This window comes from Anser cygnoides, chromosome 2 (genome assembly GCF_040182565.1).
Source record: "Anser cygnoides isolate HZ-2024a breed goose chromosome 2, Taihu_goose_T2T_genome, whole genome shotgun sequence".
Lineage (NCBI taxonomy): Eukaryota > Metazoa > Chordata > Aves > Anseriformes > Anatidae > Anser > Anser cygnoides.
The window spans coordinates 161005953-161021120 of record NC_089874.1 but is presented as its reverse complement, the minus strand read 5'-3'; the positions used below and the strand labels follow the sequence as shown (position 1 = coordinate 161021120).

Here is a 15168-nt window from a genome sequence, read left to right as displayed (position 1 = left end):
ATGCCTCATTTTTATAGGAAAGCCAAGATTTAAATGCACCAACTTTCCCGCAGCTTAATGCGCTGCTGCAGAGGCATTGCAATCGCCGTTCCTATTTCTGCTCCTCGCTTGTGGGGTGCGTGAGATCATCGCATCCTCTTTTATCTTCCTCCTCTGTCCGAGCAAACCCGTGCGTGCAAATACAGCACCCGTGGCTCAGCTGATGCGCACCAACTTGCAAGGCTGAGCTTCCCCGATGGCGTGCCCAAGCCTGTGCTTTGCTGCATCCACACTTACACAGCCTTCTGAATTATAGCCCCATTTCTTCCCCTCCATTTCTTTCCAGGACTGCGGCTTTTTCTGGGACTTCTCAAGAAAATAGTGAATTTCTTCCTACTCAAAAATCAGAGCGGTGTCTGGTGCTGCGAAGGCCTTTTATAAACGCCGTGCAGCGCTGCTGCTGGGAACAGCCTCCCATGGCAACCTTCAGCTTGAAAGCTAAAATCACATCACCCCATATGACAGCTTTATTATTAGATTGGCATGTGAACCCTTTGGAAGGAGTCTAGGTGGAAGAAAGAAAAAAAAAAAGTTTTCCTAGACTCTGCCTTCAGTTTGTTTTTTGGATTTTATATTTTGTGATTTTTTCAAAAATCACTTTGAGGATTTATTTTGTTTCTTTCCCAGGTAAAGTAAATGCTAGAAAAGTGAAAGACTTCGTTCTAGGTGAGGTGGAAGATCTCTGCCATGAGGCGTGATGCATGATGATGACCACCACCCCAGCAACTTCAGGTCCTCTACCGCTACACATGGATGAGAGTTGAGTTCAGTGTGTGCTACTTTTGGGGTCTGGTCTTATTGTAGGAGTGGTAGGGAGCTCCTGAGGGTCAGGGTCCTCCTCACCCAAGGACTGGGGTGGATGACAGCAGCTCGAAGGGAACATAGCTTCCTTCTGCACAGCATCTGGTAGTTAGCAGGTAGCTCTTGAAGGCGTTACGTTGGTTGGTCCAACGTGCTCTGTGTGGCATCTTGGGCTTTTCCCTGCTGTCCTAGGACAGCCCACGGTCAGCCGAGGGGCCTGGCTCTGTAGGTCAAATTCTGCGTAAATAAATTGGTGCTGGGGCTGTGCAGGGGCCTTTCTGCTCTCTCCAAAGCATTGGGTTGGCAAAGCTGAGTGTTTCTACTGTTAGGAGGTTTTAATTTCATCACCCTGAGCTCCATGGGGCTCCATCAGCACTCAACACACATCAAGACTTCGCTGGCGTGCACGCTGTTGCTGTTGTCCAGCCTCGTGTCACATTTCCATGCTGGTTCTTGGGTTTGCTTCCTTTGACACTGGAGGGCCTGGGGGTGTGGATGAAGGTCCTGGAAATTTGGGGGGCTCCGGAGAGCAGCTGTGGGGCCAGGCTAGGACCAGCTTGGTCCCGCTCCATCTGCTGATGATTGCGCGTTTGTCTCTTGGGCTCTTGGTTGAGCTTGGCATCACCAATCTGATGGACTCCTCCTCCCCACCAGGAAAGCACCTGCAGAAAGCTGCTCGCACCCTTCTTTCCAGCCACCTGCATGGCCTCGTGGCTCGCTGAGCTGCAAGGGTAGGAGACAAAATGCCTCGTGCCATCGATAATAGCAACTAATGTCATCTGCCTTTCCATGCTTCATGGTGCGGAGATCGTCCCGTCTGCATTCCTGAGCCACCAAGCCCATGGGAGGAGCGGCATCCATCCTACTTGCTCTCGGAGCTCTGTATTTCTCCTCCCAAACTCTTCTGGGGAGGACGAAAAGCTCGCGGAGTTATTTTTGGGTGAAGGAGAGGGGGCGGCTTTCTGTGCTGGCTGCGAGCGAGACGCCAGCCAGACTTGAGCCCGGGGAAAGTTAGGGTGATAAAGAAGAGGTGATGGAGCCTGTGTCTATGAGCAGGGTTTTGGAGCTGCTTCACTTTATCTGAGGCTCCCTTAAATCTTTTCTACTAAGCTTTGTGAGTGCCTCCATCCTCTTTAAGTCCTGTACCTCTCCATTCCCTTGCACTTTCTAGAGAAGCAGGGAGAAGTGACTCATTACACAGCCTACGAGGAAACTTTAATGAATAAATGCATTTAAAAAAAAAAAAAAAAAAAGAAAAAGGAAAACATTTCTCCTGTCTGGGGCAGAGTGATGCTTGTGCTGTCGTGAACCCTGAAAAAAGTAGTTAGGCTGCTTCTTTTTATTAGCTTTTAATTAATTGAGTTACAGGAAATATTTTAGTGCTCTTGTTGAGACTAATAGGACTTTGGGACTAGAGCTGCGGGGTTGTTTTTGTTTGTTTTTAATTTGCTTGAAACCTCAAGAGCAAAATTTGCAAACCTCCCAGCTATTTCCCTTCTTTTTTTTTTTTTCCCTTCAAACCTCTGAGATGCTGGCAGCAGCCTGCGGGGAGGAGGAGCAGATCAATGCCCTGCGGGGCTTCCTGGGCATCTAATTGGGGCAAAAAGGTATTTTCCGAGGCACCTGCGGTGTCCGGGAGGCGAGGTTCAGCCCTTGCACGGGGCATCACTGAAGCAGAGCACTGCGGATGCTGCGTGAGACGAGGGACCGCTGCTGATCGCACGCCGTGAATCTCTACCAGCTTTGGGGAGCAGCCTGGCTTTATCCGCTGGGCTGTAAAAAAGCCACGCTGCCTAGAAAAGTAATCTTCCTGCCTTTAGGAGGAGCGGTGCTTTTCTGCCAAGTCCCTGAAATAAAATATTTAGCTGCCTTCCTTCCTTTGTTGCTCGCGTGGAAGGAACCTCGGTGACGCTTTTCGCTTTTTGTGATAAAATAACCCCGCGTAGATGCAAGTTTTAAAAAATACGCCCTGCGCATCCCCTTCCTTGGGTCTGTTCTGCGCGGGATCTCCGCTCACGACTCCTGAGCAGCTGTGGCAACGTGTGTTTAGAGCAGTGCAGGACTTCTGCTGTACAGGGTCAGTTGGTTAGCTTGTTCTGGTGGTCTCAACTGAGTTTTATTTCAACTGGGTTTTATTTAAGGGGGGAATCTTCATTTCAAAGGTTCTCCTTGAATCCAAAAGCTCGTTAGCGCTCTGCTTCTCCTCCATAAGCTCCAAGTCTTCTCCTCTGTGTTTAAATACAGGAAAGCAATGTTTTCAAAGGGAAGGAAGAGGGTGAGAAAGAAGTGTGGGTGCTCCTCTGAGATCAAGCCGATCCATTTTTATCTTGTTATATATCATTTTTACTTAATACTGTTATATTATTTCAGCTGTGCTCGGTTTTTAGATTCGATGCAGAGATGAAGTTGCTATAACAACATGATGATTCATATAATGCTAGCAACAATCTGCCGGGATTTATTTTTCCATCATGACGACTTGGATGTTTTTGGTGGGGATTTCTGTCTATTTTCAGACAGACTGCGCCATTAGCTTTCCGTAGTGATTTACTTTGGCTTACCTGTAGTTGTACCTGTGCTGGTGTAATGCAGCTCGAGATCTCAAAGCCCTTTCACAAGGGGCAGCACCTTTAGGGCAGGTTTAGGTTAGGAAATGGAGGTATGGGCATGTAGGACTGACTCAAGCACCTTCAACACGTCAGGTGTGCGAGCTTCTGGAACCTGTGCTCAGGTGGTTCTCCATCTCATTCCCTCTTTCAGAGGTACAGCTGATAAACTGAGTATTCTTGAATTCCTGATCTATGTTCTTAAAAAATCAAGAGGCACAAGCTAAGAGTTCTTGAATTTCTCCTGGGAAAAGACTGTCGAGATCTTTGATACCACCTAAAGTTGCTCGAAAGTTGCCAGGGAGCTATGGGGTATATCCAGAGGAACGGATTAATAAGTCTTCCTTTTTTTTTTTTAAATAGGAAAAAAAGTGCCCAGAATTAGCAATGTCTGATTTTTCCGGGGAAGCTCTGTCGTCTTCTCCCTCTTTTCTGCCCCAATGTTAAGGGTTTCAGATAACAAGTCTGAAAATGAAGCTACTCGCCCCAGTGCCTTTCATGAAGTTGTGGGTTTTCCAGTCTCAAAGCTAAGGTGTTAGCAGGAACACAAGCTTTCACTTAAAGCCAACAAATCCAGGGTTACTTGATTTATTTGTTAATATTAGTATTATTTTCCCCATGCTTGTGTAGACCTGTAGCAGGACACGATGCCTTTTGGGAAACCTTTTCCTGCTTGCAGAATCCTGACCAATTTTACAAAGATCTGGAGGTGGTAGCGTGCTTTTGGCCAGCCTGCTTGTTGGGCTGGGGTCTCTTTATCTTGCCCAACAACTGGAATGCAGCTGATCCTGTAAAAAGGTGTGAGCTTTCTGTCCTGCCTAATTGTGTTAAATTACATTCGCATGCAAATAGAGAGCGACTGGGAGAGGGTGTTGAAGCCTGTACGCATTTTTAAATTCATAAATAACATTACAGGAGTGTCTAAAGCATCAGATAACTGACTCTGAAGACCTTGCTGCAATGAGGTGATACAGATATATCTTTGAGAGCCGTCTTCCCCTGCACTGAATCTGGATCCGTCTCGTGTTGCTGTCAGCTGTATCGGGAGTAAGGAGGAATTGGAACTGAGCAAACAGCGCTGGAAATGCGCCCTGGGGGCTGCAATATCTGCATCAATACCCAGCAGCGGTGCAGGAGGGCCTGGCGTATCAGCGAGATCGAGTTTCCAAATGAATTTTGCATTTCTGCAGTGGGTTCGTGCTCTGACACCTGGTGTTGCTGCTTTGGGAGGACTTCCACAGCACAACAAGGAGCTCTTGTTGGATCTGGCCTCCTGCATCAGAGGAATAACCTTCTCGGGGTGCCTCTGTGTGTGGTCCTTCTGATCCCCACTCTGTTTTTTTAAATGTGTGGGTGTTGGGGCACCACGATGAGAATGCAGTAAAACTGGAGGCAACGAAAAAAAGATAAATAAATGCCAGATGACTCTTTCTAGAGATGTGTTCCAGAAGAGTTCATGAAGCAGGTGAGCCAACGTGTTATATGAGCTATTGCAGGCATGACAAAGGGATGTTGTCTTCACTTCTTTCCTAAACATAACTTCAATCCCCTGACCACGTGGATGATTCTGACCTGACCCCACACAGCCTACTCCATGCACAAGTGTCAGACTTAGAATCACAGAATCATTAGGGTTGGAAAAGACCTCCAAGACCATCTGGTCCAACCATCCCCCTACCACCAGTGTCACCCACTAAACCATGGCCCTAAGCACCACGTCCAACCTTTCCTTGAACACCCCAAGGGACGGTGACTCCACCACCTCCCTGGGCAACCCGTCCCAATGCCTGACTGCTCTTTCTGAGAAGAAATGTCTCCTCATTTCCAACCTAAACCTCTCCTGGCACAACCTGAGGCCATTCCCTCTGGTCCATCCACGTTTCTCCTCTGCACACAGGATGAGGATCCTTGTGTTTGGCTTGGTGGCTCCTTGGATGCTCCATTGGATGCTGTGATGGAGTAGAGGAAAACTCCTGTTCATCAAAGCCAGGACAGTCCTGCAGTTTTATTTTCTGGTTCTTGCTACTTTTGCTTCTTTATGCCTTGTTTGTGTTTTCTTAGAGACACGTCACACGGAGCTGTGCCGGTGGGGTTAGTTTAAGACTGGTGGCCGTAGACAGAAGACCCAGCTCCTCTGGGGTGCACGTGTGTGTTTCTGTGCTGGGGAGAAGATGATTCTCAGTCTGAGTCACGCCATTCGTATGTCCTTCTATAGGCTGGTAAAAATTAGTCGGGAGACAGGGAAGAAATGGGAAGTGTCTCTGTATTTCAGGAGAAAAAGCAACCGCTCCTCTCTGGCGGTTATTTTAGCAGCAGTTTGCATCTCAATTTCAACCCCAAAATATGCATCCTAAGTGCAGGCAGCTGTGTTTGCTGAGCCAGAAAGCGTCTGAGATGGTCTCAGTTTTCTTGCTGTGGTCCTGGTAGTGGAAAGAGACGTAAAGAAACTGTCAAACACATGGACAAGGAGGTCATCTGCAAAAAAAAACCAAGCCACCAAACCTGTATTTCTGAAGGTGATGATATTTTCTTGCATTTACACCTTGCTGTGGATATATCCTTTCTTCTCCAAAAAGGGTTAGCTCCTACAACGAAACGTTCTGCAAGGAGAGGCATGGTGGTGGAGCTGGGACCTTGCTGTGGAGCCTGCTGGTGGCAGAGCCCTGCTCTTCCTGCTGTCGGGAATCTCTTGACGGGGAAGTTTCCGCACCGTGGATCTCCTCCTCGCACGCCGAATTTCAGGGAGTGAGGCGAGGCCAAGTGTACGTTTTAATTTTAGTTCTGCGTGACGGAGGATGCTCGTGAGCGCATCGTATTAACTTCAAAAAGCTCCTTGGTATTTTGGATATTTTACTGGAGTAGTACAGGGGGTCGACTGGGGAATAAGCAAACGAAGCAAGGCTTTGGGGAATGGTGAAACCACCCATGCAGAGATAAATTAGCCTGCATACCCCATCAGTAACCGCATGCAACAGGCAGCAGATACCTTCTTGACCCCATTTCTGCCCCTAGGAAAGAGGTTCTGACCCTGAAGGATCTTTGCATCCTTGGTCTTTTGGGCTGTAGTTACTGGATCGGAAAGACTCCAGTTGTCCAGCTCTCTCGTTCAGCCATCTTCCGCTGGTCCCATCTGCTAATTCATCCTCCAGGAGGAACAGAGTCGATGTCACGCCAGCAGGAACTGTCGTAAGCTATTTTCACATCCAGTGCCTGGGCATGGCAGAGGGGAAGGCACGGAGAATTCCCAGAAAGGCGGCTGAGTAATGGGAGGCGATGGGTCCAGATGGAGGAGAGACATCTTCCAAAAAGGGCCCTTCTTCTTCCCCTCTGGTTTCTTTGACAGCACGAAAACGTCACGTAGCCTCTGTGTGCACGCGTTTGGTCACTCAGGAGGGGAGCTGGCTGCAATCGACTTAGAATTATAAAACCATAGAATCATTAGGGTTGGAAGAGACCTTCAAGATCATCTGGTCCAACCATCCCCCTACCACCAATGTCACCCACTAAACCACGACCCTAAGCACCACATCCAACCTTCGCTTGAACACCCCCAGGGACGGTGACTCCACCACCTCCCTGGGCAACCCGTCCCGATGCCTGACTGCTCTTTCTGAGAAGACTTGCACCACTTCAAGCTGCGAGGAGCGGTGTTGCCACACTTGGTCCCCACGGCGCATTTAGGGCCGTGCATGGAAACGAGAGGTGGCCAGCAGCGAGGAGCTTGGAGCGGGGAAGCCTGGGCTGATCCCTCTGTGACCCCACCACCTTCTTCTTACTGCCTTACTCGTGAAACGTGGCTCATGCACTTCTCAGCTTCGTAGGGTGTGGTGAAGACAAACACACGAGGAGGCGCGAGGACGGCTGGATAGGGTGGGAATGGGGACCAGACCTCCGCGAGGTAACGGGGTTTGAAGCAAATGTCTCAGATCTCTCCTGCTTTACCTAGTTTTTTTGTAGCACAGGTGTGCAGAGTAATGGTTTTGATGGCTGATTTCCCTTGGCACTGTCCCAGTTTCCATCCTGGAGGCGATTTAGGTTTCGGGGGATGTGTACATCTGACAGGCGTGGTTGTGATGCCAATCAGGGACGTTCGTGGAGAACCCAGCAGGCAAACTCTTCTGGACAGCAGCTGTATTGGACGTTGTACAAGCAAGAGGAAATCTATGCCTCCAACTCGTTATTTTTTAAAGTAAATAGCATGTTTATGTGTTTGGATGACATTTTCCGTTCAAAAAGGGAGGGAAGGAATGAGCGTCACCCACAGCCAAGGTGCTGGGCACGTAACTCAATTACTCATACAACTGCAACCTCATCATCCAACCATGAAGGATTTCTTCCACCAATTTCCTCGGTCCTGGCCACACTCCTGAAATTAATCCGACCTAAACAGTCCGTAGCATTTCCTCTATAGGTGCAGACAGAAGTTGTTTCCTTACACGGCTGAGTGGTTCAAACAAAAAAGAAAAGGAAAAAAGGGAGGAGAAAAAAAAAAAAAATGTTAACGCATAAGACTTAGGTGGTTGCATTTTCTTTGAGTTTTAGAAAAGGTTGTCACCTTCCTGGTCCCAGGCAGGTGGGGGAGCACAAGGAACTGGAGGATAGATGGCCTTTGATATTTTCATCGTAGTTTTGTATCAGTTTATAGGGACTGAAATCCGTGGTGAGTTTGTCCACCTCGGGAAAGCCTCCTTTCCTCCTGCCGTCTGAAGCTCTGGCACGCTTTCTTCCAGCCACCCTTCCTTCCTCGCTGAGCTTTACCGTGCTTCCCTCTGTCATCTCCCACTCAGTATTTAGTGCTCCAAATCCTCGGGGATGAGCGCAAGCGGCCAGCATCGCCCTGGGCACGCTCATCCCGGCTGAAGGGCGGGATGCTTTTTGCAGCGTTTGCTTTCCAGATGGATCTCTCCCCTCCGAGTCTGCTGTTTTGCTCTGCTTGGGAAAGCACACAGGCGTAGGTGGAGCAGATTGGAGAAGCCTCAAAGCACCTGGGTGACTGGTGAGCTGGGTGGTTGAGGTGGTTTTCCCTCCCTGTAAACATTTCATGAGGAGGGAATAGCTTCCCTGTTTGGGTAGCAGATGGGATTTGGAGTTACTGAGCCCCTGTGGGCACTGGTAGGATGAGCTCATTTTGTGGATCTCGTTGCCTGGGAGAGCCTGTGCGAGGCTTCAGGCTGTCGAAGTGCACGCTCCTGTATTTCCTTCTCCCAGTGGAGAATCGCCTGGGCTTTAGCTGCTCTTAGCAATGCCCTGCAGTAAACAGGAACGGTGAGAATGTGAGCGCTGAAATTCAGCTCGAAGTGCATCTCTCACTGACGGTAAGATGCAGAAAACCAGTGGTTTCCTCTCTGCTTTTCATCATACCCTTCCTAAATTTATGTTCCTGGAGAGGAAGAGGCTCGCAGCTGAAAGCACCTGTGCTCACAAGCCACAGATTCCCCACTTTCAGCCCCTGCTGCTTATTTACCTTCCTAAAGAGGCGGTGAAGGATGCCCAGCAGAAACAGCATCCTAACGGCCAGAGCTGTGATGGTGTTGCACAACAACAAGTTGCACCCGGGGACATCATGGGTGGCACAGGGCTACCTGGATTGCAACTTGTCTGCTCATAAAGAGCAAGGGGATGGAGGGAAAGGGTCGAGCTGGGCTTCCTGGTGGGGATTTTCTTAGGTTAAACAGGACCGTGTTTGGGATTTATGTCCTCTAGCTGTAACAACTCAGTAAGATCGGCGTCTGCAAAAACACCTTGCACAATTTGATCTAAATCTTGATTAAACGTCTAGGCCAGTTGTCTGTAGCCTGAAGGGTGTGATAACGTGTACTTGTTGCACGACCTTTTGACGTTTCTCACAGCCAGCAACAAGAAGAAGCCGATGCAGGAGGGGAACGCCTGCTGTCACTGCGTGTAATTGGCCTGGTACGTTCGGAGGGGTCACCGAAGGCTGGCATTGCTGCTCCGGGCAGCTGGAAATCACTGCTGCAGTTTTATCTTGGATTTTTTATTCTGCTTGGGGAAATTGCATCCATTTTTAAGCAAGCTTTATATATAAGAAGTGTTATTAATACCCTAAAAATACTATTGCATTCAGCAAACGATGACCAGAGTGGTATCGGAGGGCTTCCGTGTCGGCGTTATTTGCACAAAGCAGTGGGTAGGATGCTAAGAAAAAGGCTTTTTCTGCTAACAGCCTGATAAATGGGCGCTGCATTTTCTTTGTAAAGGAGTAAATTAAGAAATACGGCCTGCTAAATGGCTGTTGCAAGGTAGATGGATACCTGGAGGAATCCACCATTTATCTGGCTAATGCTCATCTTGCATCATCCGAGTGTCTGCGGAGAAAACCCCGGAGCTGTAGGCACAGCTCTGGGTTGCATCTCAAAAGCTGCTCAGTTTTCGGCGGATGCAGGACCTGCCTCTTGGCGATGCATCGGTATTTTTTCCTGCTAGGGGAATCAAGTGCCTTTACAGCCAAGAGGGGTTGCGTTTCAAGGAGGAGAGTTCGTGGAATAAAAGCTAAAAATGGGAGTTCTTGCGAGGTAGGTTGTGTGGATGTGTGTGTAAGCAAGCGAGACAGCAACAACCTGCTGGTGAGAAGTGCAGATCCTCATTCAACCAGGATCTTTGTGTTCCCTCAAACTGAACATAAGCTGAAACTCTTAACTGGGTCGTGGCCAGAGTCCTAAAGGAAACAGTGCAGTTAAAGAAGTGATTCCTATTTCCCAGGATGGATTTCAATTTCTTTTTCACAGGTACTTTGCAACAAACGCCAGCTCTCTGCCTATGCACCTCTGCTGATCTGGAAGTCTTGAATCCCTGTAGCACCTTTACAGCTTCGTGTCCCCAGTTTTTAATAAGGAGGCTCTGTTCCCATACTCGGCAGAGATGTTGTGAGAATCAGCAGTTGGTTTTGTACCTGTCCATACAGCACGGCTCAGGCTGCAGGATGCTCCTGGACACCAGAGCTCATGCCTCAGTAGTGTCTATGATACGATGAAATGATTCATCCCAGCACTAAAAAGTCTTATGTGACCAGCAGAACAGGACTTAGGAAGCACTTGGTAAGAGCATCTCTGCAGGTGTGGGCTATCTGCACAAGGATGAGGCTCCGGCAGACACAAGTGTTGTGTGTTTGCCTTGGGAAGCGCATTACTCCCAGTTCTCCTTCACAGATAGATGCTTCACCCTCTTTTTGATCAAGTTGTGAACTGCTTTATGAAAGTTTTGAGCTCCTCCTTCTCCAAAACGAAGCCTTCCTGGCCAGGCCTTTTATTCTCTCTAAACTCTCCCCCAACTACAGTCCTGCTGGGAGTTGCTGTTTTAAGTGCCTGCGCTAACGCGATTAGAAATACCACTGATCTAACTCAATTAAAAAGCCACCTGTTTACCTACTCAGGCATAGCTGGTGGTCTGGCTAGTTGTCTTTTTTTCACTCCCACATCCTTGGTTCCTGTGCCAAACCAGGCAGTACACAACCGCCCTGCAGACGCTAGCGAAGCAGGGTTTGGTGATTTTCTGCGTGCTGATATGATGGCGAGGCTGGGGAAGGAGTCCCTGTGCGTCGTGCCTTAGCTTGACTCATAGAGAGAACAGCATTATCCTGGAGGTGTCTCAGCTGTAGCCACATTTTTGTGTTCCCTGCTGTTGTCATTGTGCTTGTCACTTGATGGTTTCATGTCTTGGATGTCTAGAGCTAGCTATGTACAGAAAAAATGAAATATGGATGATGGCAGCGTTCTGAAACTCGGGCGCTTAAAGATGCAGTGCAGAAGTCCCTGAAATTGCCGAGAATTGCATTGTTGTAGGTTTTTGGGTTTAACTTCATATTCCTCGTCTTGGAAACTCTCGCCAGAGCGAGTAAAGCTTGGTTGGGACCCCGTGTGGTGTGAAAGGCAAGCATGGGATGGCTGGTCCTGCACCACGGTGCCCGAGTGTGCTCTCATCTCCTGGGTGCTGGCAGCGATGCCTGCTGATGCTCAGGTCACCTCCCGGGGGATTTGCCATCTGCTTCAGCAGCAGATCCACAAGAGGCAGCTCCGTTCTTGGCCAGGAGAGCAGAAGCAAAGCTCTGCTTGCTTTTCCTGGGACTGTTCTTTTTACTTTTCCCTCCCATCTGGTTCACCTCCTCTCGGAGGTGCGGATTTACGTGGCATCGTCCACGATGCCCCTTGGGACAGCATCCGCGATTCACCACCTGCGTGGCTCGTGTTTGGGGAGGGAGCAGAGCTTTGCACAGCCATTCCTGCAGGCTCCAGCGTTACCTGCAGGAGCACCGGTGCTGGCTCAGCAGTATGGGTGCCCCTTTTAATCCAGGTGAGGCTGCTCTAAATGCCACTGCCCATTGCTCCTGGCACTCCTCGCAGCAGGATTCGTGGAGAGCATCAGCAGCGTTGCTGTTCTCCTGAACAGCCTCCCGGCACCGTGTTTGGATGGAGGGGGATGACACAAACTGTCTTCCTACAAGGAACTGGGCTGAAAACCACAGTATTTGGCTTTCAGTGCTAGCTAGTCGTGCTTTAAAATTTTGCTGAAGGCGTCTTCTCAGCTTTATAGCTTTCCCTTTCCATCTCTTGCTTTGACATGCAGTTTCTTCTGCGTGGCAGAAAGGACCGGCTGCGTGGGAATGCGGCCTCTAGGAGCTGCCTAGACCAGCGTGGTAGAAACCAGTTTACAGCTGCTGTAGTCAAGATTTAATTTTTTTTTTTTTAGGGTGGGGGTGGATGGACTTATGTGGCATCTCTGTGCCTTACCGCATCTTGCTTTGAACTTGCTCCCGCAGGGTGGTGCTGGCTGGCGGTCGGTGGTGGCGATGATGAAGAACGTCAAACGTGATGAGTGTGAAGGCTCCAGGCTTGGAGAGATGTGGGGTTGGTGTCGGCAGCGGGTGAAGCTCCCACAAGATGGGCTAACAGCGTGGTGGGCCCTGTTGAGTTGATAACTCCATCTGACTTCAGAACCAGTTCTGTGGTGTCTTCGTGGTGTCCCTGCCCACGGCAGGGGGGCGGAATTAGATGATCTTTGAGGTCCCTTCCAACCCAAACCATTCTGTGATTCTATATGTGATTCTATATTCTTCTGTTTGGGAAGGGTCACCCCAGGTGCTGGTTGCGCTTGGGATGCTCTTGGAAGCCTCATTGTTGGGTAGTGCAACGTGTGGTCATCTGGGAGCACAGCTACAGAAGGACATCTGCAGCAGCAAGGCCGTATCTCTGCGTGCCCAGGCTTGCTGTTTTTCACCTCTTGATACCTTTTAAAGTCCAGGCAGCTGAGTTGGTTTTTAGCTCCTCGATTTGCACGTGGGATCTGCGTGGAGCCAACGCTGGTGAAGGCAGCCTTGGAGCTGGAGCAAAAAGTAGCGTGCTCCCTGGCCCTGGCTCTCTCCTGCCACGTGTTTGCCACAGGCTGTGCTGAGGTCCAGAGAGGCCACTCTGTGCTAAATACACCAGCAGGTCCCCCAGGGGACACCCTTCAGGTGGCCTGACCCATGCCTCTGCCAGCCAAGTGACACAAGTGAGAGATTGACGGGGACTAAATCTGCACCTGGACCTCTTTGGGTAGGAATGGCGAGCATCAGCTTCAGCACGCCAACATTTCTTACATGGCCGAGTGGTTTTCTTTCTCCTAGTCTCTGTCTGGTCATCTGTGCTTTCAGACAGAGGCATGATGATTGGAAAAATTGGGTTTATATCAGTGTATAAGAATACATACGCGTGCACAGAACTATATATAAGATATTTTGGTTTGCTAAAACAAATGGAGGCATAGCTTCCAGGTGGTGATGCCCTCACTGTGCCCCTGCTCCTTGCTAGATCTTGTTGCGTTTCCTCTTCATCCCCTCTGGTCCCTCTGGTCTTTGCAAGGGCTGTTTTCCGTAGGGATACTTCTTTTGTTGTAAGGGGCACTAAGGAATGGGGAAACTGCTTGTCCCAAGAGCGTGCACGAGAGCTCAGAGCTAATGATAGGGACTTGCTGCTGGACTTGGGGTGCTGCTGTTCCTCTCCCAGCATGCTGCTTCATACCTTCATCCCACAGGTGTTTCCCAGCCGTAGTATTGCTTTATGGGATGCTGCTGAGTGTGTGTAGAAGGGGAAGAGCAGATGGCGTGCAACTGGCCTGGCTGTCAGCGGGTGATGGGGATGCTGTGGTGACCCAACAAATCTGCTCCCTGTCAGCACACACACCTGCGTTACTCTGGATGTCCGGAGGTTTAGCTTCCAGCAGACCATCTACCTTATAGCAACGGGCAGTGTCACCAGGCTGTTAGCATATTGTGTGCTTTCTCAAACCAGTATTTTGGGTAATGTTTAAGCGTTGGGGTAATTTTTGTCCTGAGTTCACCCATGTGACAGTTTCTGCTCAGTTAACAGGGCTTTGCCTCCAAAAAGGATCCCATCATGGTGTTTTTCCCTGCGTCTCGACACTTGTGTTACTGCAGGTGAAGGAGATAACCAGAGCGGCATTCGGGTAGCAAACCTCCCTTGCAGTGACAGCCGTGCTGAACGTGTGTTGGGATGGGCGATCGCTGCGCCGTAGTCCTCGTTGCTTTGGAAGAGCTGCCACCCTCAGCTTCTTCGGTTGTCCCTCTTGAGAAACGCCGTCCCCAAGTGACCTGGGATCTGCACAAAACTCCCGGTCTTCCCCCAAGAAGTAGGAAGGTGTTCTCCCACGTCATCAACGTGAGTGGGGTTTGGCAGCACGGAGCGTGCAACTAGATGGAAAGCTCCTCGTGCTTGGGTGTGAGCAGTGCTGTCGCTTCTCGTGTTTGGGAGCACTCCTCAGATAGCTAAAACTTGGGTGTTGGGGATTTATCTGCGCTTTGAGATGCGGGGGAATACAGAGGCATGCAGTTATTGCTAAGGACAGCTCTTGGATGTTTGTGCTTTTCAGAAATGAGCTTCATCTCTACCATGTGTTAAAGGACTGATGAGAGCTTTCCTGTGCTGGGCAGGTGTTTGGACAAAGCACTGGCACCTGAAAACGTATGAACCATGGAAATGCTCTGTTGATTGCTCTCCTGCAGCATCATAAGTCTGCTGGCGGCTGCCATCACATTTTTCAGGCTGTCAGTGCCCTGTTTTGCAGCTCAGATGGGACAGAGGAAGATGAAACTGTCTTTGTCCTCCCTCCACACATCCCAACCGCAGGGTTGACAACAAGCTTATTTATTCACACATTTATCTTTTAAAGAAGTGGAGGGACTGATTTTTCTTGTTTGACCTAGAATTTGCAGAAACCCAGCCTCCACGATAGTGTCTTAAAAATGAAGACATCTGTGCAACCACCTTACCTTTTGCAGTGAGCTGCCAATGAATCTGTCCTGTGTCAGGCAAGACTTTTTGGCAGTTCTGGCTGCAGCCTCTTTTTCAGGGCACATCAACATATTTTAAGTTAGCTGCATCCCTGGGCTTTCTCTTTTGTGAGTTCTGAATTTCTTTTTGTGTTGAAACACCTTCTCTACACAGGAGCAGGTTTCAGGGTAAGGAATTTCCTCCCTACACCCAGCTGGAATCTACCCTCTTCCAGTTTAAAACTGTTGTTTCTCCTTCTCCTATCACTACGCACCCTAGTGAATAGTCTCTTCCCATCTTTCTTGTAGGGACCCTTCAAATACTGGAAGGCTGCTATAAGGCCTTCTCTTCTCCCAGAGCCTTCTCTTCTCTAGGCTAAATAAACCCGACTTTCTCATTCTTTCTTCACAGGAGAGGTGCTCCAGCCCCTTGATGATCCT

The 15168-nt window shown here is 49.3% G+C and overlaps 1 protein-coding gene across 5 annotated transcripts in view; it reads left to right on the top strand.

Moving 5' to 3' along the window:
- The window catches only part of TSNARE1 (t-SNARE domain containing 1), a 462920-nt gene that overhangs the window by 34317 nt on the left and 413435 nt on the right, over positions 1 to 15168 (top strand). Inside the window, exon 3 of one of the 5 annotated variants that reach the window (XM_066990790.1) lies at positions 12220 to 12307. The exons of the other annotated variants lie outside the window; for them this stretch is intronic. The gene's annotated coding sequence lies outside the window, so the exon portion shown is untranslated. The remainder of the gene's footprint in view (positions 1 to 12219; positions 12308 to 15168) is intronic. 5 annotated transcript variants of the gene reach the window in all.